At 42.5% G+C, this 24876-nt stretch overlaps 1 pseudogene; it reads right to left on the bottom strand.

Annotated features, from left to right (window-relative positions):
- Positions 1-16191: 16191 nt before the first annotated feature.
- Positions 16192-17514, bottom strand: LOC111183126 (N6-Methyl-AMP deaminase pseudogene; annotated as a pseudogene).
- Positions 17515-24876: the final 7362 nt, after the last annotated feature.

Raw genomic sequence — 24876 nt, 5'->3', positions numbered from 1 at the left:
AAACAACTTTTTTTTTTTTGCATTTGTATTTTACCAGTTTACATAATTTCTGCTTGCACTGCAAAAATATGAGTAAAACACAGAAGTATAAATAGGTTTGGAAACAAAGAGAATGGATTCCTAGCCCACCTCCAACAGAGTTGATGTGAGCAGAAATATATGGGCTGATCAGAGAAGAGGCTACTTGCCAGAAGGTGTGGGGTTTACAGAGATGATGGAGAATGCAAGTCAATCCAAAGAGATGGTTGAATGGAAGCTGGTTACGAGAGACTTCGCTGCATCTGATGGATGGTTGGCTTGTTGATTATCTATCCCTCTTTTAGGCTTTTTTCTCAGCTTGCCTACCCAGTATACAACATAGTCCTTGGCATTCAGAGCTACAATCAATGCCAAGTAAATGAATAAACAAGTGGGGGGACTGTTTCACTTCTTAGGTGAAGAATTTTGTTTCCTCAACTGTGAGAGGATTGGCATGGGCTGTGCCAGCATGGTCATTTTCAGATCCACATTCTGTTACCGCTAACCACATCCAGTAACCACTTCTGTGTTTCAGCTTCTGCTTTTCTCCATACCCTCTACACACACTTTAAAGCATTATGTTAGTGACCTCCCTCATAGCTGCACACCACCCACCACTACAGTCATGCCAGTACCTTACCCCACCCCCCTGTTTTTTGGGGGGGTTAGGATAATCCCCTCCCTCAGTGCCTCCCCCCAAAACAGGTAAGGAGGTGGCGAGGCCAGTTTGGGCTGTAGTGCCAGAGCTGCTGGATTTGTTTCTTCGGCGTGCTAGGCAACCCGGGGGCAGCTTTGAGCATGGGTAGGTCGGACCTCTTCCACCCTGAAGATCTGAGTGGAGAGTTTGGGCCTGCCTTATTTGAGAAATGGGGCAAAACTTCTGCCCCCACCCCCTCATTGCCTTGGGTTGGTCTTTTCTAGTTTCCATGGTGCTGGGATCCACAGAGCCAAGGTTAGGGGAGAGCCTCAGGAACGAAGCTTTCATGGGCCCTTCAGCCCACAGTGTGGCTCAGTGCAACAGCCGCGGAGTAAGAAACATTGGGTTTCTTTCTTTTTTTTCCCCCTTCCATTTATTCCTTTGCCTCTCTCCCTCTCATATCTGAGGAAAGACAGGGACTGATTGAGGATTTGGGGATTCCGGTTACCAGCATAAGAACAGTGTCAACAAATGATGATGGTGATTTCTGATGTTACTAATAGCTGCTTATGTATACTGAGCCCTTTAATGCTAGGAACTAGACTACACATTTTAAAGTAATTAACAGTTCTAAATTTCTGTAACAGTCTGAGAGAGTACACACTTTTATTACTAGTATTATTATTATTTTATAAAAGAAGGACTGAGGCACAGGTAGGTGGAAGTCACAGAACTGATAAAGGCAGAGCTAGAATTCACACCTATGTATGTCTGATCCCACAAGGTGAGGTGTTACTGTTAAGCTAAAGTACCTTGCGGTGTATCTAATCATAACGTTCACTGAATAATTAATGTATTGACTCAGTACATCCTATGCGATACAGTATGGGGAAAACAGAAATCAAGGCCCCTGTCTTTAAAAGGGATGTTCTAATGTGATGAGGAAGACAGACTCCTGAACCATGGATAAAAACGGGACATGAGAAAATGAACTAAATTCTACAGTAGAAGCTCAGCATGTTCTGTATATACAGAGGAAAGGGCAAATCCTTCTCAAGAGGGAGACCAGGGCAGGTGGTGACCCCTAGCCTTCGTGCCCGTGGAGCCCAGGTGCAGCTTTGGAATCCTCCTCAACCTGGTTACCACCACCAAACAGCGGGACCTGTCATGTGAAGTTAAAATCAGTTGTCTCCTTGGTCTCAGGGGAGCAGGAGAAGGCAAGCCGTAAGGTCTCCTCATTTTTATCACCTCTCTATGATGTCGGTCATCACAAGCGTTTCCCACCTGCCTTTTTCTCACTTCTTTAATGTAGACGCAGTTTAAAGTGTTTTCAATCTTCTCACCTCTCTGCCTGTCAACTGGGCTCTGAGCTTCTAAGGCCCCGTGTCAGTACATGGCGTGTGTAAGAGGCATCTGAGGTGGCTTGTGGGAGCAGAAACTGTGGGTACAACACAGACCTCAGGAGGGCTGCCCCTTCCAGCTTTACCCAAAGCCAGGAGGGAGGGCGAGGGAGGTGAAGGGAAGGAAGGAACTGCATCTTTGACCCCATCAGAGCTCAGGTCTACAGAGCAAAGGCACAGAGGTCAGAGGAAGCCATCCAGGGTGCACAGGCAAGTGAGTTCCCACACTTGGGGTCGAATGCACAGACCCACCCCTGTCTGCCTCTCTGCAGAAATTTGACAAGTGTCTTCCTGTCTCTGGCCCTTGTGGTCCTCACTGGTAAAACAGAAGATTTGACTCTAGTTCCCTGTGGTTCCAACATCCCCTGATGATTCTCACAGCAGGGTGATGAACAGGAGACGGAGCAAAGCTGGGCTGTGGACCAGACAGGACTTTGTCTGAGAAGCTGACTCTGTTAATGGCTTTTGTGCATTCACTGCTGGATCTGAATGTACCTCAAAGTGTGTACCGTCCGATGTAGAACCTTACTGCATGAAGAAGAAGTGAGAAAACAAACCCCAATAATTTGGTCCATTGTATGGACAAGAACACCAAAACACAAAACCAAAAAAGCAAAACTGTGATACAGCAGTAGGCAAAGGTGCTGGCTCTGCAAGGGTCTGGGGAGAGGGAAAATGCAAACAGGGTGAAGGCAAATGCAAAGGAATATGTAGGTGCATTTAGTTAATTCTGGAAGTTGTCTGAATATCCAGCAGTGGCTGGTTAGCCTCAGATGTTGCCCAGATGAGCTAGATAATGTTCAGTGCATTAGGAATCATAACGAGAGTAAAAGCTATCATTCATTGAGTATTTGCTAAACACTTGCATTACTAAACATTTGTCTTAATTAATTTCTTTATTCCCCACAAAAAAGATACTAGTACCTCCTGTTACAGATGAAGATACCAAGGTTCAAGGTCACACAGACATGGCAGATCTGGAAGTCAAAATCAGGTCATTCTGAACTTCAACTCCGTGCTTGTAGCCATTCTGTCTTCAGAAAAGCAAACATAGACGTACCGACTTCCTCTTTTTACTGACTACCCCGTGATGAAGGGAATTTCATTGTGGCCCTTTTCCACTCATTTCACTCCTTCAAGATCCCACTTAAACACCACTGCTTCTGGGAGAACCCCAGTCAGAATCAATCCATCCCTCTCTGAGCTCCCGGAGCTTTTAGCTTGTACTTCCATTAGCGCGCTTAGCACTTTCTGTTTCGTGTTGGAGTTAATTGTGTCTGATCCTCCCTCCACTCTACACCCAGAGCAAGTTGTTTAGACTTTCATTATGGCACTTAGCGTCTAGCATTAACGCTAGCCAAGGCTGGATTTGTCTCCTGTCTTTTTTTTTTTTTCACATCTTTATTGGAGTATAATTGCTTTACAATGGTGTGTTGGTTTCTGCTTTATAACAAAGTGAATCAGTTATACATATACGTATGTTCCCATATCTCATCTCTCTTGCGTCTCCCTCCCTCGCACCCTCCCTATCCCACCCCTCTAGGTGGTCACAAAGCACCGAGCTGATCTCCCTGTGCTATGCGGCTGCTTCCCACTAGCTATATCTACCTTACGTTTGGTAGTGTATATATGTCCATGCCTCTCTCTCGCTTTGTCACAGCTTACCCTTCCCCCTCCTCATATCCTCAAGTCCATTATCTAGTAGGTCTGTGTCTTTATTCCTGTCTTACCCCTAGGTTCTTCATGACATTTTTTTCCCCTTAAATTCCATATATATGTGTTAGCATATGGTATTTGTCTTCCTCTTTCTGACTTACTTCACTCTGTATGACAGACTCTAGGTCCATCCACCTCATTACAAATAGCTCAATTTCGTTTCTTTTTATGGCTGAGTAGTATTCCATTGTATATATGTGCCACATCTTCTTTATCCATTCATCCGATGATGGACACTTAGGTTGTTTCCATGTCCTGGCTATTGTAAATAGAGCTGCAATGAACATTTTGGTACATGACGCTTTTTGAATTATGGTTTTCTCAGGGTATATGCCCAGTAGTGGGATTGCTGGGTCATATGGTAGTTCTATTTGTAGTTTTTTAAGGAACCTCCATACTGTTCTCCATAGTGGCTGTACCAATTCACATTCCCACCAGCAGTGCAAGAGTGTTCCCTTTTCTCCACACCCTCTCCAGCATTTATTCTTTCTAGATTTTTTTTTTTTTTTTTTTTTTTTGCGGTACGCAGGCCTCTCACTGTTGTGGCCTCTCCCATTGCGGAGCGCAGGCTCCGGACGCGCAGGCTCAGCGGCCGTGGCTCACGGGCCCAGCCGCTCTGCGGCATGTGGGATCTTCCCGGACCGGGGCACGAACCCGCGTCCCCTGCATCGGCAGGCGGACTCTCAACCACTGCGCCACCAGGGAAGCCCTCTTTCTAGATTTTTTGATGATGGCCATTCTGACTGGTGTGAGATGATATCTCATTGTAGTTTTTGATTTGCATTTCTCTAATGATTAATGATGTTGACCATTCTTTCATATGTTTGTTGGCAGTCTGTATATCTTCTTTGGAGAAATGTCTATTTAGGCCTTCTGCCCATTTTTGGATTGGGTTGTTTGTTTTTTTGTTATTGAGCTGTATGAGCTGCTTATAAATTTTGGAGATTAATCCTTTGTCAGTTGCTTCATTTGCAAATATTTTCTCCCATTCTGAGGGTTGCCTTTTGGTCTTGTTTATGGTTTCCTTGCTGTGCAAAAGCTTTGAAGTTTCATTAGGTCCCATTTGTTTATTTTTGTTTTTATTTCCATTTCTCTAGGAGGTGGGTCAGCAAGGATCTTGCTGTGATTTGTGTCACAGAGTGTTCTGCCTATGTTTTCCTCTAAGAGTTTGATAGTTTCTGGCCTTTGTCTCCTGTCTTATACAATGAGCACAGGAGCTGTGTCTTAGGAACATTTCTGTGTGCCCGGCACTTAGTAGAGCTTTGGAAACTGATGCTTTCTACGTGAGGCTGGTCCACACAGCTGGTTTCTTCATTCTGTCTAATCTGTCGACCGTGACCCCTCCCCAGCTCTCGTGTACTTTTCCTTGTGCCCTTGGTTAGGGTCACTGAGCAGTGCCAGGCAGAGGTCAGGGACTCCTGTGTGGAGTATCTCTCAGATCACTGAGAAGGTGGGCGATTGCTTTTTCTCATGCCACTCTTGTTCCTCTGGCCCTCTCTCCTCCAGTGGAGACCTGTCCACATAAGTATCATCAGAGTTCACTTTAGGGAAGGGATTGCTTGTTCTGTTCTCTTACTCTGGAGCTAGTGATTTCCTTCTTCCTGAGGAAGAAAGGCTCCGATCCCTGTGAAAAAATCTTTAGAGATCATTTTTCAAAGGAGGGCGGCTTCAAGGGCCATCTGGGACACTTAGGTCCATACACTTATATTCACTCCCGGCTGGACATCTAGATGGCTAAGAGCACAAGGTTTGACGATTGACAGACTGGATTCAGTCCTCCACTCCCATCTCTTGGGCAAGTGAATTAGTACCTCTGAAACCTTTGCTTCCTCATCTGTATTATAGAAATAATAACAATGCCCACCCAATGGGGCTGCTCTGAGAGTTAAATGCATTGAAATTGTGTTCCTAGCACAGTTCCTGGCTACCACTGTGTCTGTTGCTACAGTTGCTTTTGTCGCATTGTTGTTGGTGTTTTGTAAACAGCATCATCTGGTCGCTAAGAGAGATAAGAGCAACATGCAGCTGAAAATTTGACCTCTGCCATTAGTAAGAGATGCAAAATCTCCTACTCACATGTAGCGTCTAGTTGGGAGCCTAAGAATAGCGGTAGTTAAGTTTCTGCTTGAAAATAACTTGCACGGTTTTAGGCTTTCAGAATCGAAGGTGCTTTAAAGAGCATCTTTATCAATTGTGCCATTTTACAGAAAACAGAAGCTCAGAGAGGAGAAATGACATTTCCAGGGTCAATCTGCCATAAAACAGTCATACTGGGGCTCAAACTCAAGCCTTCTGACGCCAGACCAGTGTATTTCCCACTGAGTATCCTTCGAACTACTGCCCTTTTCTTAGATTTAGCCATTGTGTACCCCTTCAGCATTCGCACCAGTTCCTGTGATAACCTGGGCACCATCTGAAGATGCTGCTTTGTCCGGTCCTGAGAATGACAGTAACACATCTTGCTACACAGACATTCCTGAGATGAGTCTATTTCTTTATGCAGATGAGCTTCCGCTCCATTCTAACTGTCCCTTAGCATCACTCCTACAAAAGCTAACTCTGCTGAAACTAATGTGCTAATGTATATATTAGTCCCGAGGGTTAAGGGACTAGTCCTTGTGCTCAAATGCTGTGATTGAACTCAAATGCTGAGGAGAATTGCACTGGCATTCTGGGCTGAGCTTCAGGAGTACAAAACATAAGGAAAATTGGCTAGATTTGTCTTTCTCCACATTAAGGGAGCATGGTCAAGGCCTAGCATAGCCGGTAGAGATGAGAAGAAGTGAGACATTGGGTGTAAACCACCCAAGCTGCAACTCTGGGGAAGAGACCCCAGCCTGGACCCATCGGGTAGCACTTGCTCGTGGAACCCACTGGACATACACTCTACTGTAAACATGTACCTAAATATACCTTGCCCTTGACCACCTCCAGACTTTTCTTCACACTGCTCCTTCTGCTTTCTTCTATTATTTAAGAGTATATAGGACTTTGTATCATTTAAACAGTATTTTTATATCCACCATTTTGCTGAATCATCATAACCACCCAATGAGGCCAGTACTTAGCACTGCTATTTCACAGATAAGAAACTGGAGATCAGAGGCATGAAAGGACTTGCCCAGGGCCATAAATCTCATCTCTGCAGTCAGATCTCCTTCGTTCTGCAGTCTCCAGGGTCAGTGGCTTTCCATATGTCAGGGTCAGTAGAGCCACCAGACTGATACTGGACTTGGGCACCAGGCCCCCTGCCTGGGTTTGAATCCTGGCACTTGCCACTTCCTTTGTGGTCTGTTACTCAGGTAATCTCTGCCTTAGTTTCTTCATATGCGGAATGGGAATAATCCTAGTCTCAATCTCAAAAGACTGACAGCAATAAATTGGTTATTATGTGCAAAGTGCTTAGCAGTGCCTGGCACAAAAGACCTGCTCAGTATATGTTGCTATAGAAACTAAGCTGTGTCCTGTCTGAATTCCCTCCCTGCCAAGGCTCATCTGAAATGCCGTGAAGTGTGATTCTGACTTTTCGTAAATAGATGCAATTTCTGCCTCTTTTAGACCCTGCAATCATTTGTACTTTGCTCATAGCACACAGTGTGTTCTGCTGTGCACTGGAGAGAACTGTAAGCTTGTTTTTCTCATCCTACTCTCCCCTCGCCTGTGAGCGCTGTGGCTCAGAGAGAGAGCTCCCATATAAGTACATCCCCTGTAGCCCCTGGTGTGATGCTTGATGCCAAAGAGGAAGAAGTTGGCAAATGCTGGTTACACTGAATTCAGTCAAACCTAGAATTCCAGTTCCCTTGAAGACCTAGAATATTAGGGCTGGAAGGGCTCCTTAGAGATTAGCCAATCCTGCACTAATGCCAGATAACTGGGTTGCTGAGAGGGGAAAGATACTTGTCCTAAGTCACATAACATATTAGTGGCAGAAGTAGGTATGGAAACCAGAGTTTGTTACTGCCCGCAGCCCTGGGCTCCACCCAAAGCACTGGGCTGTGTCTCTCTCCATGGAATGGAGGAGAAAATAGCCATGTACTTGAATTAGAGAGGGATGGGACAAGTGACAGCACACAGCTAAGCTTCGAGAGCAGAACTGCTCAAAGAGGAGGGATGTATTAGGGATACGTATTCAGAAGCCTACTGGGGGTGAAGGATGTGAATAAACTGCACAGGCAATAAGGCAGTTTCTCTGAACTGACTTGGTATTTCTCTGCTGCACGAATGTTATCAGGAGCCCTGCAAAGGAGAACCTTCAGAGTTCAGTGTACTCAACGTTAAGCTTTAAATGGTTCTCTTCCTCTTTTAGAACATGTAATCTTAACTGGAGATCCTCCACCTTGGGCTCCAGGGCACCTTCTTTGTGTTGGGATTAGTACATAGACGATGCTAAGATACAAAGATACACGGTCCCTGTACATCGAGGTCATTTCTTACAGTTCTCCAGGTGATTATCTAACCTGGTAGGGATGAGAAAGTTAAAAGTCCTTCTCAGCCTGCGCCCCAGAGCCTCTTCTCCACAGACTACTGTCATGTTTTTTTCCCCTTGTTGAGGTTTCAGATAATGTTTAAAATGTAAAATGAATCAGAGAGAATTCTGCCCTGGTCAGCAGGAAAGTGTTTTGATTCCTGGTAGTGTCAAATCTTGTCTTCCAAAGTAAGATGAGGTAAGTAAGTCTTACGGTGATAAGTGATAAGCTCCCCCATCATCTCTGATGTACATGCTGGGGGAGGTGGGGAGGAGGACCAGTGAGAAGCTGGCTTCTGATGGCTGTGGGTGGAGGTTTAGGGGAGCTCTATAAGCAGGCATAGCCCTGGGGTGGGGGACTGCTGAGGTTTACACCCCACTGGTTCAGATGATGAAACGCAAGGCTGCCCATAACCACCAAGTGAGCCTCTGAAAATGAGGTGGCATGTTGGTTTGCCAAGTCATGGTTAATGAGAGATGAGTGTTCACAACACAGGCTTCCTGGGGAGAAGTGTCCAGAGGGTAGACAGCTCTGACTTTGGGGGAGGTCATCTTCTCCTTTTGATCTCTATGTCCAATGCATGAGCCACTTAAAAAATGGTTAATGTCAAGGATAAAAAGTGTTTATAAAAGTTCAATGTGAAGCTAATACAGGGAGAATTGAAAAAGACTTTTTGCAAAGGAAATTCATCCAGCAGTCATTTCCCACTACGGGCTGACTTGATGGTACCCATCAGATTCCTTCTGATTATTAAGACCAATTGTTCTTGTTGTGTTGCTGTTGTTGTCGTTTCAATGCATACAGTGGTTTAACAAATATACTGTGAAAATAATGTTTGATTACCCTTCAAAGAGCTCACCTACCACCCTCCTAATACCATAAACCATGTGTGAAGAAAACTGGCACTGACTTATTACCATCTTTGCCTTAAAGAGCTGCCCTCTCAATCCCTCTGACTGATAGCAACTTCCAAACTACTCCACAGATGAGCCATTAGGTATGTTGAATGCATACTTTTTGGGTGGCATTTGTAAATTTAAGTTTCCCCCCGGGCATGATAGAACCAACTTGACACATTACTTGTGAATAGTACCATTTTCTATCATATTAACATCTTCCATGTTGATGGAAATAACAGAAGTAAAAATTGAAAAGTGAATTGGCCTACAAATTGTGAAGTTTAGTAGATTCATAAGATTGTTCTTTATTGTTGTTTATTTTTCACAGTTACACTTAATCAGCATGTTCACTTTTTAAAGAAAACTTTAGGGACTTCCCTGGCGGTCCAGTGGTTAAGACTCTGCGCGTTCACTGCAGGCGGTGCAGGGTCAATCCCTGGTTGGGGAACTAAGATCCCGCATACTGCACAGTGTGGCCAAAAAATTAAAAAAAAAAATTTTAATTAAAAAAAGAATAAAGAAAACTTTATTCCCTTTCTCCCTGAATGCTCCATCAGCTCATAACATCCTGAGCTGTCACTGACTACCTCCTGGTAATATATAATAGGCCCCCACCGATAGCCATAGAGCTATAAGTTCCTTGAGGTCAGAGACAGTCTTCCATGAATTAGAAATAGCTCTGCAGGTCTGTCCCTCTTTGTGCTAAGTCCTAGAGGCAGTATTCTGCAGTGCAGGGTCAGCAAATGCATGACGCATACACTCCCCTCTTCTGTACCCAAGGCAGACATCACTAATTGATCATGGCATTCTTTCCAGTTGAGCCCTCAGAGTCCTCATCATCAGCATTCCTGGAAGCCCGTACCAATTTGTCAGGATTGACAGGCTTGATAAAACCTGTTTTCCAGCCTAACCTTAATGGTTAAAAGCAAGGGCTTTGGAAATGGACTGACCTGAATTCAAATCCCAACACACCACTTACTCACAGCCTGTGTGACCTGGAGTACAGTTGTCCAAGTGCCCTAAATCTCAGTTTTCTCCTAAAATGACCAATCCCTCTCATCCTTTGGAAGCCTAAATTTAGGCATTTCCTCCTCCGAGAAACCTCTGTTTGCATAAGACTGAGTGTAGCTGCCTCACCTAGGCCTCTGAAGACACCCTGAACTTGCACTTCATACTCCATCTCGCTGGAACAGTAATGGGCTCATTTCTTCTGATTTTCCCCATTGGTGTGTGAGCTCCCTGAGGGCAGTTAGACTCTCACAGTTGTATTTTCAGAGCCTAGCATTTTCAGAGCCTCTCACAGTTGTATTTTCAGAGCCTGTTTACCTGGTACGGTAAACAGCTGAAAACAGGTAACACCACTAAAAATAAAAACACCACATAAAAATCACTTAAGACAGGGCTAGGGATATGATAAATGCTTTATAAGCATTAGTTGTTTTCATATTTATTGTTGTGTTCTATAACTTCGAGGCTCAGAGAAGAAAGCTTACCACAGAGCTAACTTTTAGACATGTATGGTTTAATTTTGGATTGCTGTCACTCTTTGGCTGCAAGGGTACCAAGGGTATCTATATACTTTCTGAATCTTCCAGGAGTTGCATTCCTTGAAACAGGGCCATATTCTTCTTTCTCAGCTCTGTAAAACCTAACACGGGGCCATATACACAAGAGGTCTATTTGAGATGTTTCGGGCTACACCTATCATGTTTGCTAACCCTGGTGTCCCCCAGCCCAACCTTGCCTATAGTAGCCCTTTAGGGAACTATACTAGGTACTCTTCCAGGTTACTGGAACCCTGTCATTCTCTTTCGAGTACCCATAACGAACATATGAGCCCAGGAGGTCTGTCCTGGGATAATCACTTAACGGCAGTGGTTCTCAAACTTGAGCATGTAGTGTATCAGAATTCCCTGGAGAGCTTATTAAAATGCAGACTGCACTGCCCACCCCCAGAATTTCTGATTCAGTAGGTCTGGGGTGGGGCTTGAAAATTTGCATTTCTAACATGTTCATGAATAATGCTCATGCTGCTGGTTCTGGACCATTCTTTAAGGATCACTGACTAATGGAATAAAGGAGATAAATAAAGAATATCTTGCCTAGAGAAGAAACCTTAAGTTCTATATATCAGCTTCCGGATTGGTGATGATCTCCATCTGAATCCTGCAAGCTGTATTTGCAACTGATTCTCATTAATGTCAAGGAAATTTACACATAAGTATCAGCTGTAGGACCTTGCAGAAGGATGAAAAAGCAGAGGTTCTAAATTTTGCTGATGGAGTTTGCAATTCTCCCTCTTAGTTGACAACTCATGAAACGACTTGATACTTTAACATCTCACAGTTAATATCCTACTTTTGCAGGATACTTTATGTTTTTCCAGAGTGCTCTCATCCATGTTATCACATTTGGTTTTATAATAACTGTTTACAAGCAGAGAGATAGGCAGGAATTAGCATCTCTTTGAATGACAAGGCAGAGTAAACCAGGATCCCGAATCCTCGACTCTTTGCGGGTCTGTTTCCGTGACACTGCATAGTCTCTGGTGCAAGTGTAAGTTCTGCCTTTGAACTCCCTTCGTGTACCAAACCCTAATATATTTCAGTTTGTTACAGACGTTTTGAGCTCGAAGATACCACAAGGAGATGTACTAATCGGAAGTTTCTTGGGCATTTGGAGATACAGATTCCATGGAGAACCTCAGGAAGGCTTTGGACTCTTTTCCAAAACAGTACAGATGTATAAATATATGATACAGTTTACATATAGTTTCAGGTTGTACAAAGCCCTCTTAAAGTTGAGGGCCACCATGTTTCATGACCGAGAGGCACCGTTCCCAGTGAATTAACTGTAGCCCTGTCATATCCATCCACAAACCATAGAGAAAGAACAGAGGCCACATAGTCACTGTTTTGGTTGGTTGGCTGGTTGTTTATGTGATTTTAAACAGATGAGCAAACTGAGATTCAAGAACCTGAGTGGTTGTTTTTCAGGTACCACAGTCAAATAAAGGCAGAACTAGAGTGGAAACTAGGACTTCCAGAGGCAAAGAGGTATTGTGGAAGAGGACAGGCTTTGGAATCAGGGAACCTTTCCATCTCAGCTTATACTGTTTACTGGCTGTTAAGACCTACTTAACCTCTCTAAGATTTCATTTCACCATTTTACAAATAGGAATCAGAAAATCAAATAATGTTTAAAAACTGTTTGCTGATAGGGTGCTTTTAGTCTAAGGATTAAATGAAAGAGAATATGTCAAGTGCTAACACATGTTGTGGCACCCAGTAATCATGAATTCCCGTCTCCCAGGCTGTCTTCTCAGCTCAAGTTCAAGTGTAACAATTGGATAAATTTTCCTATCTCTCAGGACGGGTAGATACTACCTCAGGTTGACCAGAGACTGTATACCCTCAGGTCCTCTGGATCATATAAACCTACATATGATGTCATTACTTATGACTCTGCTCAGGTGCCCTGACATTCCTCTACATGCTTGCACCATTGTCCCATGTAGAATCTCAAGGATATTTGTCCCCCATCTAAGCATGGGTGCAAAAATAGAAAAGTCTCACCAAAGGGGAAGAAAGCCCAGACTACCATAGTGTCTAGTTATTCCAACATTTTTCAGTGCTTATTTCAGCTTGTGCAAGATTCATTCTTCCCGCTGCAAAAGAACCACATTATACTTCCTAACCTACAGCGGGTAATGATTTTCACCCTGATTTTTCATTCTGTATTTGCATCGAGTTCACATTTAAAGTGCAGCAGAATTCATAGGTCACTTCACTGTATACATTTCCTTGTGTCTTATAATACATTAAAAAACAAGATCCTTGTTTTAGCTTATTACTAAACCCTAGAATGCCAGGAATGGAAGGACCTATAGAGGCTTTATCTAACTCCCTTATATGACAGACAAGGAGTGGATGCTCTGGGGTGGGGGAATGTTGTCCTCAATCGCACAGTAAGGGTGTCAGCCGCAGAAACTACACTTGAACTTATGTTTCCTGACTCCAAATTCTGCATTCTCACCATTTTTTTTCCTGGTTTCTTGACTCTCCATTGAGCGTTCTCACCATGTTTTTCCTGACCTGCCAAAGATTTTAAGATGCTCGAAAGACCAAGCGGTTGTATAACATTTTCCTACTCTTAATTTCCTCCTACTCTCATTTTTTTCCTAAAAAAAGTTTGGTGGACAGAGGGATGAAAGTACACATTCCTTTCTCCATTTCAAATAAATGACTGGTCCTGGTTCTGCCTGCTGCTATCATAAGTGTCCCATTATGCTCACTCTCACCCATACCTTCCATAGGATGTGGGCAGCAAATCATCTTACTCCCCAGTACCACGAGCTACGCCACTGCCTGATTACCTCTCCTGTCTCTCAGCAGACACAGAGCCCACCTTCTTGGACTTCTTGAAGTTCCTTTATAGAGGAGCTCTTTCCCCAGGGAAAATGCCCTAAATCACTATTTAGAAGACTCCTCAACGCTAAATGACTGGCATGATGGAATACGATAACCAAAGCATTCCAATGACTGAAGTACAAGGATGAGTTTGGGGGTTCCTGATCTATCTCAAGACTCCGTTCTCATTTTGTCTAATGACCTATAGGTACCACGGCCCCATCCCCATGGAATCTTGGGGAAAATATGCATCTTTAATGAGATATTTCCTTTCATTAAATAAGTTAACAGTAAAGAGAGAAAACAGTTTATACCAAACTGGATTTCTGTCCGTAGTCCTACCAAGCTATTAAAACCTGCCCCTGGCCTGAGTGAGGTCATGGCTGTGTGTTATCTAAGTCTGCACAGAGAGACAGCTGCATGAACTTTATGAGGTCATTATTCTGAAATTCCTCCATTATTAGCATTGTCAGGAAATGGCATCTTTGAGAAAGCAGTAAACAAATTTATCTTGTAAGTAGCTAAATAATTTTACGTATTTTCAAGAGAAAAACCTCCTAATAGGTTCTATGCATGTCCCAACATTTGTAAAAAGAGCTTAATATACACAGCTTCAGCTTGGCCAATGTGGTGGTGTTGCAGATGGTAAATATTTTCAGAGCAAGGTTCTATTTTTTATAATTTTTTGTATTCTGAATTTCCTGGAATGGAACCCGGTGGTACATAGTAGACATATGGTAACTGGTTGTTGATTAATAATTGTGACCACTGGTGTATATGATAACTCCTGTAAGGACTCCTAAGGTCGTAGGGTGTTTTATTTGTTTTTGTTTGTTTTGGTTCCCAGACAGCTTCATACTTGGTGAGACTGTAGTCTTTACTGGACCTTCCCGTCGTGTCAGCTGTCACACCTCCCTCTGTCAGCAGCCAGTGCCTGTTCCTCCAATCTACCCTCACCTGCTGTTTTTCTTATCTGACATCTGTTGTTAACAAGCTCAATAACCAAGCCTGTTAAATCACTCACCTGACATTTATACAGTTTTACAATCAACATGCATTTCCCTGCAGGGTGTAAGAAGAATGGTAATTCTTTCATCTGCATTTGTATACCAGAAGTTTTCCAAAATTTCAAGGTTGCTTAAAGTCTGAAAGCTGGTTAAATGAGGACGTACATAGGTTAAAATGCAAACTACCCCCACAGGTTATAATATGCTTAACTAGAAAGTTTGTACTCTTGACTCCATCTAGCAAACCCTGCATCCTAGCCTCGCAGAGATTTCTAGTCCATCCCCTTCTGCTCTTGCCGAAGTGACATAATTAAGGCAAATTTCAAACCAAATAGGTCGTCTCTGGGAAAAAAACCAATACACAAGAAATCAAATAATCCTATGTTATCCCCCAGTTATTACTACATCCAACCTGCACATAAGCCCAGACTCTTTTGATAATCATAATAGGATTTGGGCATTTAAGTTGAAGGATCAGTTTGAAAAAAAAATCACAGTGGCCAAAAACATGGGGTGCATGTGAGGGTTTTTGGGGTGGGGGGAAGAGAGTGGTAGGTAGGTAGTGCTGCCAGCCATTTAGGGTGGTAGGAGCATCACAAGGACCTAAGGGGAAGAAGACAGGAGGGAGGGTAAACTCAAATAATAGATGTAAAGAGAAGGATAAGCAGTTTTAATGGGCCATGGAGACCTACTGTAGTATGAGATGAGATGGATGAACTACTCTGGAGTATACTTTAGTTGGCTACTTCTATAAGGTCTTAGGGACTGAAAGTAGGTATTTCAATGAAGATCAATGGCAAGAGACCAATTAAGGGATCACCTATACCAGCACACCCGCTCTCCCTAATCCCAGTCACAAGGACCAAATACATCTTTTCACATTTCTACTTGGGCAACCTTAGGAACAGACTAGATGGCTAGACACAGAGCCCAAACGGGTATCATACTTTTAGACAAAAGGATGTCTAATGACACACCACTCTTCTCCAGAAAGAATAAGAGACAGCAGCCCACACTCCCAGGGAATCATTTCCTGGGAACAAAATGGCAGCCATCGTACAGAGCTTCGCCTGTATGTTTAGTGGAAAAGACACACACACTGGATTCAGGCACATACACTGGACTCTTCACTTTGACATTTAGCTCTTAAAAACAGGAATGGAGCATGGTTTCACCAGCTCTCTCATTTTCTGAGCATTTTATACCTTGGTTCAGAGGAATCTCTCTCTTAGCATGAAGTATCTATAGCCTTTTTTGCCAATGCCATGAATTGTCTTTATACCCTAGGGCAGGATGTTTCTCCATATCTCTGTACTTCTCCTCAGAAGTGCACTTCTGCATAAAATGCCTTACTCTCCCAACTTTGCCTAATAATTATACTGGAAGACAAGTAGCAGCAGTAGCAACAGCAGTGGCCCTGACAAACCTCTGAATACTTACAAAGAACAGAGCACTCAGCTGAGTTCCTAATGTACTACTTCATTTTGATTTCCCAACAGTCTAATTTTTGTCATCTCAGTGGTATAGCTGAGAAAATTGGGGCTCAGAGAGAATAACTTTCCTGGGTTCACATAGTCCAAACGTCCAGACAGGAGTCTTAATGACCACATTGCCCCCCAATCCAACTTTAGAACATTTTTTTCTAAATGATATTTATATTTTTAGAACAGTACTTTCCTCCATATGGATTTTAACCTTGGGGGTGGGGGAAGAAGGAACAGAGGGTTGTCTGCAGGACCTGAAGCCTTACCCAGTGGTATCTGATGGAGTCTCACAAAGTCCACCAGATCCAGGGATCCTCCCTCAGGGGATCTGAGAAATGTCTCATGCCCGATTCTATCAGGATGCAGATCCAGGGGTACTTAGGTTTTTTTATTTTATTTAATTTTATTTATTTAATTTTTTTTGCTCTGGAATCTCTCTAAGATGTAATGGCAACTTCAGATTTGCTTTCTCAGCTTCTAAAAGAGGTTCTAAGAAGTCTTGTCCTATGGTAGGGTCTCCACCAAGGTCTAGTCCAAGAACTGCATCCTCAGTAGAAAGGAAGAACTCTTCAGCAAGCTTAACAGTCTCCTTGGCTACTGAAGGGCCACCTCTTCTGTTGATTGCTATCAAATACCTAACGTCAGTGTCTGCATTTTCTTTTTCAGACTGTTGTATACTCTCAAGTACAGATTCCACATAAGTCATTCCTTATAGCATTTTCTCTTCTGGGTACGCTCCTTAGTTTCAGGCACTTGACACCATCATCTGTGAATTCTTTAATAACATCTTTTGTAGCCATGAAAATATCTTCAGGGCTGGTAGTAAACTGATGAATAATTTGAAACATCTGGAAGCATTCTTCTAAAGTTCTTTTCCTTCTCTTGTTAATCATAGTCATCTCATCATGGGTTTTAAGACCTGGCTTCTTGGCTCTTAATTTCTTCACGGCTTTGGAACTAATGGATCCATTCAAGTGGACATGAAGTTACCTTTTAGGTAATTCCAAGTAAAAGGTTGTCTTCCAGCGCCGTTGTTCTTCTTCTGATTCCATCATAATTTAGCAGAATGGGTCTCTCTTCAGACACTTCCATTCTTGTTATACACAATACAGTGTATTTCAGTCAGTAGGTTTTGTGGTCTTGAATCCTTCAGATTGCTTGTGCTCATTTTGATAAGATTAAGTGTTTATGCAGCTCTGGGCTCAGCTTCACCACCATGGTAGACTTCCGCCTTGAGTCTCTCCTGGCCTTGGCCCTTGCAGCCCTGAGCATAGGGCAGGGGCAGTACTGAGCACCAGTGACAGTCGCGCCCTCAGCAAGAGTTCCCTGTCTGCGAGCAGGTACATGTAGGACCCCTCCGCCATGTTGACATTTCTGGGATCACGTTGTACACCGCTCATCCCCTGAGGCCGTTACATCCACACATGCGCAGTGTAGCACTGAGTAAGCATCTTACCCAACTTTTCAGCAGTTCTTCGTCTTGGAGCTTCAATTAATGCCCCCAAATATCCTACTTCCTTTGAATTCTGCTGTATATTAGTTGGATCCATCTACGGCACTTTCTACCTAAAATTAATTTATTCCATAAATATTTATGAAATGACACACTGTATGTCAGGCACTGTACTGGACCTGGAAGGATAAAATATTATCCTGGAAGAACTTGAAGACTAGCAGGTGGGAAACGCAAATGATAAGAATGTGGGGTGAGAAGCATTATGATGAGGGGCCATGAAGAAGGGGATAACTAACCCAACTGTGTAGTGTTGGAGAAGCCTTCCAGGAAGAAGTGTCACTGAATCTGGGATTTACACAACAAATAGGATTGTGGCAGGTGAAGAATGGAAATGTATTTCGGACCCAGGTCAGCAGCATATGTAGACCTGGAGAGGCTGAGTGGTGTTACTTGCAGTGCTCCCTCCGTCCCTGCCCCCACCCTCTAATACTGCAAACTCTTGTAGTACCAACATGCCTCTCACCCATAGATGATCTTGAAATAATCGGATGAATACATTTGGCATAGTTGATACCAGAGTCAAACAGACCTGAGTTTCAATCCTGGCTCCACCAGTTCCTGACTTTGTGACTGTGGTCAAGGACATAGCATCTCTAAACCTCAGTTGCTACATCTGCATATGGAGACTAGTAGTAGTGCCATCACCTTAAGGATGTTACAAGTATGAAAATGACCTAATAATATATAAAGGGACATAGCACAGCACCTAGACAAAGCAAATCCCCAAGATGGTGGCTTTCATTGATAGTGGTAGTTGTTACCAGGTCCACTAGACTAGGACCTCTCCATGAGAAGGAATCTGACTTATTTTTGTTTGTGTTCTTCATTGCACCTTGAGCTGCATAGACTTGATGACAGATACTTAGTTAGTACCTGCTGATGGATTTGTTGATGTGCATTTTCCATTAATTCATTAAACAAATATTTATTGAGTACTGACTACGTGCCAGGCACTGTTTCACATGCTGTGGATACAGCCGCAAACAAGGCACCCTCCTGGAGCTTTCATCCTAGAATTCTGACCAGCACTTTCATACAATTGATGGTTGCTTATACTTTAGAATCAGGTTTGGAAAGTATCATCCAAAGCATGAGAATTACCTAAATTGTTAGTGATAATAACTGTATATTCACTTGATGTTTCTGGAGAACCTGATTCCTTATCTTAAGTCCTCTTCAATGGTTCAGTATTTTTCCACCTGCCACTAAGTCCTGCCTGAATCTAAAATGATGATTTCCACTTCACTCCACAATCTACATCACAGAGTCCCTCTCATAGTCCTTATCAGCAACAGACCAATTTGTTAATTTGCTTCTCTTTGTTTTTACTGCATTCTGCTGGTACCCGAGAGGCTCTCTGTTTCCATTAGAAAGAGGAGTGGATTATCAATCAAGCAATTTAAGTTTTACCCTCAGTTTTGCCGCTATCAATTTGGATAAATTTTTCATTTACTCCTTCAGTGAATATTAAAGGAGCACTTCATAGAGACACACAGCATGGCCTGGTTGAGCGTTCAGGCTTTGGGGTCAGAATGCCTGGGTTAGAAACTCGCTCTGCTACTTTCTAGCCATGTAATAGTGGGTGGGTGACTTGACCACTCATACCCTCCTCCTAGGATAGTTGCAAGTATTAAATGAGTTAATACATGTAAAAATCTTAGAACAGTGTCTCTGAAACTTGCAAGTTCTCAGTAAATGTTAGACACTATTATTTCTTGTTAATATCTGTTGTAACTATCAAATGGCAGGCACTGTATATGGCAGTGAAGAAATAGTGGGGGTGGGGTGGGGTGGAAGGGACATGGTGTGTGTCCCTAGAGATCTTGCTTTCTGATAGGCGAAGAGACATTAAACAACTAAATACATAATTACAAATTTGATGAGTACCAGGAAGGTGGTCTAACGAGTACCATTTGAGTTGAGACTTAAAGAATAAATAGAAGGTCAAGTGGTGAAGAAGAGGTGTGTGCCTATGTGTGAAAGCCTGTGTAGGAAGAAAGAGAAGCATGTGTAAAGGCCCTGAGGCAGGGACTGAAGGGTATGTGTGGTTACAGTGTGGAGACTGAGGTGGAGATGTGGCTGACACAGAGGGCAGGGTCCAAGCCATGCAGTGCTGGGTGATGCCTGTGGAGCTTGGAAGTTTTCCTGAAGGCAAGGAAAAGCCATTGATGGCACATGGTTTCCTTTCTAGCACACAGATTTCTCAAAACTAAAGTGAGAGGACTGTATTAAAAAGCTTCTTAAGCCTCTTTGACACTGAAGAATAGGAGATTCTATAGTGACTACCAAAAATAGAGGCAGTTTCTGGGAAAAGTAGAAAGAAAATAAAGAAGTAAGGAGGGTGTGAAGGAGGAAGAAGGGGAGATAAGAAAGGAGGAAAGAAGCAAATGACTAAAACTTCAGTGGAGACATGAAGTCTGGAAATGAACTGTTGAATATTCAATACAGATACAGACTCAGTACATATTACATCTACGGGTGTGTAGGTGTGTTTGACTTATGCACGTATTTGTGCGTTCACTGATTTGGCAGGAAACAAAACCGGGGGAGTCTTTCCATGGAAGACAAATAAAGACTAATGGGCTGGAAAAGTTGGAGAGGGGGGAGAATGCTGTGTCAATCATTTTGGGTAAATGCATGATTGCTGGATATAAAGATGCTTCTGGAACAGCTCCTGCTGGAAAGCTGGTGCTCAGGAATTGAAATGCTGGCTGCGTCATGGTTCAGTGGCTCCTTTCAGGAGCTGCACAGTGGAAGTCAAACAGAATTGCGTTAGAAAAGGAGTGCTTGAGAAAGGACTCTCTGGAACCGAAAGTTTTATTGGAAAATGGAAATGAAAAAGGAGTTTAGTCCAAAAGAAGGACTGACTCCAAGAATTCTGATTTGTTCCAGACTTCAGGAGCCCAAAGGCGCTTGAACACTTCTTGCCTTGATGTTTAGATGTGGTGGTGAAAAGAGGCACGCAAAGCAGTGAAAATCGAAAAGTGTTCTCTGGGCCCAGATTTTTCATTTCCAGCTGAGTAGGGTCGACATTTAAGGATTTTTGAAGGGGAAACGCACACCAGTTCGACTCTGCAAATGCTTTATAAAGCTAATACCACCTCTGGCTCTCAGTACTTGCTGTTGATTTGGGCATGTGTGGTTGGGTATCTTTCGACTCTTGTAGCAAATGCTAGGAAAAATACGGATTTAAGTTACCCCAGTGCAATGGGAAGTAAAAGGAGCCCCTTCTGGTTGATGAAAAGTTCTTTTCTGATAAGGAAATAACCACTAGCAATGTGTCATATTCTCTTAACTACTTCCTGGTTTGCCAGTGCTCAATTAGCATGTGCCTGATTTGAGTTAATAAGAGCAGCTGCCACTTAATGGGCATTTACAATATGTTTTAGGTACTGAAAACACATTATCTCACTGAATCCTCACAATACTTTATTAAGACAGCTTCTTACATTCCCATTTACACACAAGGAAACAGAGGCTCAGAGAGGTTAAGGAATGTTGCTGGGATTGATACGCAGGTCTGATTCCAAGCCCATACTCCCTCTGAGCCCGTATTTTCTTATCCGTAAAGTGGGGGTGGTTAATAATATGATCTTTAAGTTCTCGTGTTCCCAAATCTCCCTGAGTGAGACTGCAGATTCAGCAAGTTCACTGGTATTTCTGTTTTTCTCACCATGGAGCCCTCTCTCCCCATCCATTCTCGGTGTTCCAATGCATTCAAAGACTTACTCCTATCAGACCTTGTTCTGGGATCACTCATCCCCACTAAGGGGATGGTAGATAACAGGAATCAACATTTAGCAATAATTCTTTACTTTTCTGCTGCTGGCAGTCAAGGGCTTATACTCTCCCATTTCAGACCACCCAGCGTCATTGGGAGGCAGACAAGGTGAGCATTCTCTCAGGTTGCAAATGAGAAACTAGGGCTCCTGTAGGGAAAGTGAGTCAGCCAAAGCCACATAGTGAGTTAAAAGCAGCATCAGGACTACAAGCTCACATCTCCGAAGTCCTGGACTGTCACCTTTTCCAGCAAAGGTGAGTTCCAAGCTCAGGGGCCAGGCAGGAAGCGTAAATGAACAAATGGACAGGTGAGAGAACACTTTTCCCCCTGCCAGTGGTCACTTAGCTTTAGCCAGAATTCATCAAATGAGGAGCAGGTCCAGATCTTTTTTATTCTTTTTTTAAGAAAAACTTTACAGAGAATCTGGATTTTAATGTGCAATGCCATGATTTTGTAAAAGCTGCCTCAAATTTTATTTCAAATCTTTGTGAGAGCCAGCCATCACACATCTGTAAGCTAGAGCAACTACTGGGCACTTGTCTACTTCTGTCTCACACTGAAGAAACGAGAGTTTGAATATGGATGCAGAGGTATCTAGCTGACAGCCCTTTCAACCACAGGAATGCCTATTCCATGGGAGATCCAAACCTCAATCAAGAAAACCTCAGAGAACAGTGAAGATTTTGGGTCCCAAACAAAAGAGGGTCAGACAGAGACTCCAAATCCCAGGAGCTGAGAAGATTGTACCTGCAGTGTGATAGTCAACCAGCTGTCCAGAGAAAAAGAAAAAGTAGCATCTGCCAGTTTTCATGATGTAAATATTCCCACCATAGCCAACAGCTACTGACAGTTTAACAACCAGTTTGCAAAATTCGTGACTATTTAACAGTTGGCTCCAGATATTTAATAATTGGTACACCAGAGTCCAGTGGTTCCAAAATGGTTGCATATCATAATCACCAGTGAGCTTTATAAAAAATTCAGCTTCCCAGGCCTTGCCAGATCTACTAAATCAGACTCTCTATGGGTGGATCCTAGGAAGTTGTGTTTTCAAAGAGCTTTCTGAAATGAGCAGCAAGATTTGGAAATCCCCAATGTAATCCCCACATCCAACTAGGAAAGAAATAGTCTTGTGAAGACAGCCTGTTTAGAACATTCAATGCAAGAGTATAGTACAGAGAGAAGAAACCCAGGGCTCTGAGAGAGAAAAGATAAGCATGTTAAATATTGTTAAGTAATTAAAATAATAAAACAAATTTAATTATAAATAGCAGTTTTTGAGACCAGTCACTGTTCTAGGTACTTTACATGCATTATTTTTTTAATCTTCACCCTACGAGATAAGTATAACTATTATTTCTATTTTATATATTGGAAAAGTACAACACAGAGAAATTAAATAACATGACTGAAGTCACATTGTTAGTATACAGGAGAGCTGGGATTGGAATCCAGGCAGCCTGGTTCTGGAAACTACACTCTCAACCAAAATTAGGGAAAGTACCTTCTTCCTGAAAGTAGAGATTATTTTGCATAGAGTAGCTGTACTCAGAAATTTTTCATCAAATTAGACTGAGCAAAAGACCCCTGCATCGGCAGGCGGACTCTCAACCACTGCCTGGTTGAGAAGGGAAGCCCAGGAGTTCATTTTTTAAAAAGATCACACCCTTCTGTATTTCCCAGGGCATCTGGAAATCTTTGTAAGCTATTATTCCATTTTAGTGACCCTTTGACAAAGTCTATTCTGAAGCCACTAGTCCTTGAGCAGATATATTTCCTGATTACTGAACAGAAAGAGTTGAATCTTCTATCTCATTTTTTTTGTGGTTTTGTTTTCACTCTACTTGGCACCCTAATAGCATTAACACGCCTTATACTGACTCTGGAAGTGCACTCCACACCCTGTGGGAGCTCTACACCATCTGTTTCTAAGTCATCCTGCCTTCAGTCTTCCATTTAACACTGTCCTGGTCTCACATCATGACTGAGGCTAGAAACCAGCTTTTAGTGCAGATGTTCTGCTGCACAAGGCAGTCTGGCAGTCTATCCTCACAGGGCAAGCCTGGGACCATTAAACATTCCAGATCTTACAGGCACATGGAGAGGAGAATGACAACAACCCTGTAAAACCTTTAGGCTCTTTCCCAACAAAATGATAAAAAACCTAACCTTTATTTACCAAGTATATAAAGCCAAATTTAGAAGAAATAAACCCAGGAAGGTCAAATAGTGCCTATTGGAATGTTTATCTTTTGTTTTGTTTTAGAAAGAATTTAAGGCAAGAGTCTCAATCCCAAATGCCAACAGGACTGGACTGATGTAAATGAGAAGTGACCAGCTGGACAGTGTGGTGACTGGGAAAATACATGCCTCATCTAAAGGGGGAAACCACTGCCTAGGGTCAGCCTGTTGTGGACAGGTCTGTGAATTTTTTAAGAGAAGGCACAGGACTTTCACTTGTGTTAATGAGAAACTATATAATTTGGACCAATGAGGACAAACAGAAAAACTGGACAAAGTACTTAAAATCTGCTTGAAGATGTAAAGAGCTAGCAAGAGAGTGAAGAACTGCAGAGTCAGGATCTGGGGCTGGAGGAAAGTCAGTGAGTAAGCCATGTGTTTGGAGCTACTTTTGCCCTGGAGACATTCACCAATTCCGCTGGAAGCCCCTAAACTCCAGAGGAGTCAGGAATAAGAAGGTGGGGATTGGAGTTCAGGACCAAAAAGTGGTGGCAGTGGAATGAGGCTGTTAAACAATGATCATTTTGAGTTGAAACCCAGAAGAACTGCCCAATAGGAGGGAGAATGAACCTGGAAATAGGTGCTTGTAGGGACTGCAGTTTAGATTCAAATCAACCCAATCTCTGAAATTGTATTAAAATGGATTGCTATCAGTAAGGCAAACATATATTCATTAGGGAAAAAGATAACATAACCCTATGTCTCAAATTATTTCTACAAAAAATTCTGCAATACAATGTCCAGCACACAATAAAAAACAACCAGTTACATCAGAAGATAAAACAACATAGATAAAAATGAACAGGAAAGAAGAGAAAATAGGGAGATACTCACAGGGGCTCAAGATATTAGAGCAATCAGACATATGTTTTATTATCAACTATGTTTACTACCTTCCGGGGGTAAAATACAAGATTGATAATTTCAGCAGACTACTGAAAATCATGCAAAATAAGAGAAAATTCCAAATGTTAAAAGTACAAAACTGACATCAAGAATTTTACATCAAGAAAAGAATCTCTTTTCTTAAAAGAGAATTAGTAAACTTCAAGATAGATCAAAAGGAAAATAATAGGATTAAAGCATAGGAAGAGAAAAGGATGGAAAATTATTATTATTGCTGTCTTATTCAGTCCATATTTATTTATATTTACCCATATATTTATTTTTTTCCTTTTTATTCCATTCTGCATCTCGGAGTTTCCATCTAGAATAATTTTCCTTCTCCTGAATAATATCCTTTTTTTTTTTTAAAGATTTAATTTTATTTATTTTTGGCTGCATGGGGTCTTCGTTGTTGGA

This window comes from Delphinapterus leucas, chromosome 3 (assembly GCF_059928025.1).
Source record: "Delphinapterus leucas isolate spDelLeu-1000000601 "Yukka" chromosome 3, BTC_Dleu_Yukka2, whole genome shotgun sequence".
Lineage (NCBI taxonomy): Eukaryota > Metazoa > Chordata > Mammalia > Artiodactyla > Monodontidae > Delphinapterus > Delphinapterus leucas.
The sequence above is the reverse complement of the archived record's forward strand: the minus strand, read 5'-3'. Positions and strand labels throughout refer to the sequence as shown.